We start from the raw sequence: 5,000 nt of genomic DNA on the forward strand, positions 1-5,000 counted from the left end.
TACTCCTTTTTTCAAAGATATTGGGTTTAAATAAAGTATGATACCGCTCCATTAATTTTAATCTGAATAATTATACATGAGAAATGCTACCTTGCATTTCGGTGATCAAAATTACGTAAAAATCGAATTGAAAAATGAAAATTTTTATCCTTGGAAGAAAAACGTTGAAACTTCGCACCGTGAATGTGAGTACGAAGAAAAAAAATCCCAAGGCCTAAAACTTTTGGAAATTGACATGGTTCTCCAACGCGGAGTAAATGTTATGGCTGGTTGAGAACCGACTTATCCGGAGCGAATCCCATCTGTCCACGGTGACTAACACGGTCAATAATAAGAACGGCTATTATTCCTTTACATGAAAGCCGTTTCCATGAGGATATCACTACCTTTTTATTAAATAAAGGCAATGAAGGGAACGTACAAGTCCAAACAAACGATTAAAAATTGCTTTTTTTTTGGATATTGCGAAATATGGGCGAGGGAAGGGGATATTTCCATGCCTGGCTTATAATGTCGAGGAAAATGAATTAAGTGTTAAGTAACGATATATATATGTTGAAAGGTTGACTTGGTTTGTAACTGATGTAACGATTTTTGCAATTCTTCCGGGAAAAAATCCGCAAGTGAAGCGAATTTAATGCGCAAATTATTCGCTGAAAACGAATAAATTACTTGGAAAAATTTTCTAAGTGCCGATTAATAATAATAAAGTAAGAAGTAAGGGTAAACTGGGAAGGACATGCAGAGAGAACGTAATCTTTGGAAAATGGTCGAAAATTTTCTAAGTCCCGCAAAAAATCGGCGTTTTGGACCAGTCTTTTTGCCCAGAATCTCCGAAAAACACCGGCGATTGCGCCATTCTGAGCAATGTCCAAGGGGATCCCAAAATGATTTTGACTTATATGTGGAGTATCGCATTGGCGAGTCCAACCGGTCAGCAAATGGCGAGGAAGTGATTCGGGGTTGGTTCTCGGTCTCTTCGGATCTCGCCCACCTCTACCTAGTCCCTTTTGGATTTGGAACACGAAAGTATAAATTTTCGGGCAAATACCGACGCCATGCGGGTTGCCGGGAAACCCCCGGTCGATTCCCGGTGTCGAGTGGGCTCGGAGTCGGTGAAAATTGAACGTTCTCCTCGCGAGAAAATCGAGCTAAGCGTGGTCCCGGTGGGTGATTCCGCCGGGAACATAGCCCATGCAAGCTCCCTGGTTGATCCTGCCAGTAGTCATATGCTTGTCTCAAAGATTAAGCCATGCATGTCTCAGTACTAACCGCTTTAAGGCGAAACCGCGAATGGCTCATTAAATCAGTTATGGTTCCTTGGATCTTACCCACACTTACATGGATAACTGTGGTAATTCTAGAGCTAATACATGAAACTCGTGCCTCGACCAGTGATGGAAGGGGTGCTTTTATTAGAACAAAACCAATCGGTCGGTCTTCCGTCCGTTGCCTTGGTGACTCTGAATAACTTTTGGCTGATCGCACGGTCTGAGCGCCGGCGACGCATCTTTCAAATGTCTGCCTTATCAACTTTCGATGGTAGGTTCTGCGCCTACCATGGTTGTAACGGGTGACGGGGAATCAGGGTTCGATCCCGGAGAGGGAGCCTGAGAAACGGCTACCACATCCAAGGAAGGCAGCAGGCGCGCAAATTACCCACTCCCGGAACGGGGAGGTAGTGACGAAAAATAACGATACGGGACTCATCCGAGGCCCCGTAATCGGAATGAGAACACTTTAAATCCTTTAACGAGGATCTATTGGAGGGCAAGTCTGGTGCCAGCAGCCGCGGTAATTCCAGCTCCAATAGCGTATATTAAAGTTGTTGCGGTTAAAAAGCTCGTAGTCGGAGGTGTGTCTCGGACGGTCGGTTCGCCGCTTGTCGGTGCTCAACTGGCCGGTCCGGACGTCCTGCCGGTGGGGTCCGCGAGGCTCCGTTATCCTTCTTTGGTCCTCTTCACCGAGTGCCTTGGTGGGCCGGCACGTTTACTTTGAACAAATTAGAGTGCTCAAAGCAGGCCGTTGGTCGCCTGAATACTGTGTGCATGGAATAATGGAATAGGACCTCGGTTCCATTTTGTTGGTTTTCAGAACTCGAGGTAATGATTAATAGGGACGGACGGGGGCATTCGTATTGCGACGTTAGAGGTGAAATTCTTGGATCGTCGCAAGACGAACCGATGCGAAAGCATTTGCCAAGAACGTTTTCGTTGATCAAGAACGAAAGTTAGAGGTTCGAAGGCGATCAGATACCGCCCTAGTTCTAACCATAAACGATGCCAGCTAGCCATCCGCCGAAGTTCCTTCTATGACTCGGCGGGCAGCTTCCGGGAAACCAAAGCTCTTGGGTTCCGGGGGAAGTATGGTTGCAAAGCTCAAACTTAAAGGAATTGACGGAAGGGCACCACCAGGAGTGGAGCCTGCGGCTTAATTTGACTCAACACGGGAAACCTCACCAGGCCCAGACACCGGTAGGATTGACAGAATAAGAGCTCTTTCTTGATTCGGTGGGTGGTGGTGCATGGCCGTTCTTAGTTGGTGGAGCGATTTGTCTGGTTAATTCCGATAACGAACGAGACTCTGGCCTGCTAACTAGGCGTCGGAATCTATTATGCTTCCGACGTAGCTATCTTCTTAGAGGGACAGGCGGCTCCTAGCCGCACGAGATTGAGCAATAACAGGTCTGTGATGCCCTTAGATGTTCTGGGCCGCACGCGCGCTACACTGAAGGAATCAGCGTGTCCTCCCTGGCCGAAAGGCCCGGGTAACCCGCTGAACCTCCTTCGTGCTAGGGATTGGGGCTTGCAATTGTTTCCCATGAACGAGGAATTCCCAGTAAGCGCGAGTCATAAGCTCGCGTTGATTACGTCCCTGCCCTTTGTACACACCGCCCGTCGCTACTACCGATTGAATGATTTAGTGAGGCCTTCGGACTGGTGCGCGGCGCTCGCCGCCTCAACACCGGTGGCGCCGATGTTGCTGGAAAGATGGCCAAACTTGATCATTTAGAGGAAGTAAAAGTCGTAACAAGGTTTCCGTAGGTGAACCTGCGGAAGGATCATTACAGCTTTCGATTATAAAATCGTAGCTTTGGAACGAATTGGTGAAGAGAAAAAGGGACAAAGAAGGCGAGCAGTCGGGTGCCCGGCTTTCAAAAGCCGGCTTTAAAAGACACACGCCCAACTCGCTCGCAAAGAAGGGAAAAAATTCCCAGTTTGTATGTTTCGATGAAACGAATTTTTTACATAAAATGAAATGAAAGAAAGAAATTCTAAACGGTGGATCACTCGGCTCGTGGATCGATGAAGAACGCAGCTAACTGCGCGTCGAATTGTGAACTGCAGGACACATGAACATCGACGTTTCGAACGCACATTGCAGCCCTCGGATTTTGTTCCCGGGCTACGCCTGGCTGAGGGCCGGCAATTCAGTTCGCGAACGGAAACGTTTGCGTACTGGGGCGACGAGCATCCCTCGCTGGGATGGATCGTCGCCCGGATTGATAGGGGGCTCTGCGGGAGATTGGGCGAGACCCGTCCCCGCCGGTCGAGGTGAGACGCTTCGTTATTTTTTGACGGCGTTCGCCTGCGGATCGGTGGGGGCTCGGTTATTACTCCCTCTCCACGGGCAACTATATCATTTGGGCCGACCTCAGAGCAGGTGAGACCACCCGCTGAATTTAAGCATATTAATAAGCGGAGGAAAAGAAACTAACCAGGATTCCCTTAGTAACGGCGAGCGAACAGGGATCGACTCCAGGGCCAAAGCTCGCGCCCCCCGCGGGGCGCCGAGCGCTGTGGCGTTTGGGAGCGTCCAATTTCCCGAGGGGCGCCGGAGAGTCCAAGTCCCTCTTGAACGGGGCCACGGCCCGGAGAGGGTGCCAGGCCCGTGCGACCTCCGCGCTTGCCTCCCGGGAGGGGCGCTCCTCAGAGTCGGGTTGCTTGAGAGTGCAGCCCAAAGTCGGTGGTAAACTCCACCTAAGACTGAATACGGCCACGAGACCGATAGCGAACAAGTACCGTGAGGGAAAGTTGAAAAGCACTTTGAAGAGAGAGTTCAAGAGTACGTGAAACCGTTTGGGAGTAAACGGGTGGTACCCGAAATTTCGAAAGGGGAGATTCAGGTCTCGCCGGCGACGGGCGAGGGTCGCTTGACGGATGGCGCGCCGGCGGGCGGGGGGTGACCCCCGTCACAGGCGCGTCACCCGGTGGCCCTCGAATGTTCGTCGTCGGTGTGACGCACTTCTCCCCGAGTAGGACGTCGCGACCCGTCGGACGCCGGCCCCAAGGGCCCGGGTGGAGTCCCGCCCGCTCTCGAGCGGAAAAGGACCCCGGGATCCCAGGCCGGATGTCCGACGGTAGGAAGCGAAAGTCGACGCGCCGCAAGGCGTCCGGCCCTCCGCGAGCACCCTCGGGGGTTAGGGTTCCGGACCCGGTCCGATCCCTTTCCCACCGTGGGGCTGTCCGCGAACCGTGAGGTGTCCTCGGACGGCGTCGAAAGTTTCGAGTCCGCGACGCTACGGCTTGGATGGTCCACCCGACCCGTCTTGAAACACGGACCAAGGAGTCTAACATGCGCGCGAGTCGTTGGGTCGGACACGCTCCGCTAAACCCATAGGCGCAATGAAAGTGAAGGCCGCCGTTCCGGCGGCCGAGGGAGGACGGGGTCGTTCGCTCGCTCCGGCGGGCGTCGGTCCCCGCACCCCCGGGGCGTCTGATCCCTCATTGCGAGGGGAGGCGCACCCAGAGCGCACACGTTGGGACCCGAAAGATGGTGAACTATGCCTGGCCAGGACGAAGTCAGGGGAAACCCTGATGGAGGTCCGTAGCGATTCTGACGTGCAAATCGATCGTCGGAGCTGGGTATAGGGGCGAAAGACTAATCGAACCATCTAGTAGCTGGTTCCCTCCGAAGTTTCCCTCAGGATAGCTTGCGCTCGGAGGAGAGTCTCATCCGGTAAAGCGAATGATTAGAGGCCTTGGGGCCGAAACGGCTTC

General features: G+C 52.4%; 3 non-coding genes across 3 annotated transcripts in view; all 3 read left to right on the forward strand.

Moving 5' to 3' along the window:
- Window positions 1-1,202: 1,202 nt before the first annotated feature.
- Window positions 1,203-3,067, forward strand: LOC139686505 (small subunit ribosomal RNA). Its single transcript, XR_011700409.1, has one exon. It is a non-coding gene; the product is annotated as a small subunit ribosomal RNA (ribosomal RNA).
- Window positions 3,068-3,270: 203 nt separating this feature from the next.
- LOC139686599 (5.8S ribosomal RNA) lies at window positions 3,271-3,425 on the forward strand. The gene has a single exon (XR_011700484.1). It is a non-coding gene; the product is annotated as a 5.8S ribosomal RNA (ribosomal RNA).
- Window positions 3,426-3,649: 224 nt separating this feature from the next.
- Window positions 3,650-5,000, forward strand: part of LOC139686530 (large subunit ribosomal RNA) — a 4,115-nt gene continuing 2,764 nt past the window's right edge. Inside the window, exon 1 of the ribosomal RNA XR_011700433.1 lies at window positions 3,650-5,000. This exon is cut by the window's right edge and continues 2,764 nt beyond it. This is a non-coding gene — a ribosomal RNA (large subunit ribosomal RNA).

This window comes from Hetaerina americana, unplaced genomic scaffold, assembly GCF_022747635.1.
Source record: "Hetaerina americana unplaced genomic scaffold, ioHetAmer1.1.p SCAF_142, whole genome shotgun sequence".
Taxonomy (NCBI): Eukaryota; Metazoa; Arthropoda; class Insecta; order Odonata; family Calopterygidae; genus Hetaerina; species Hetaerina americana.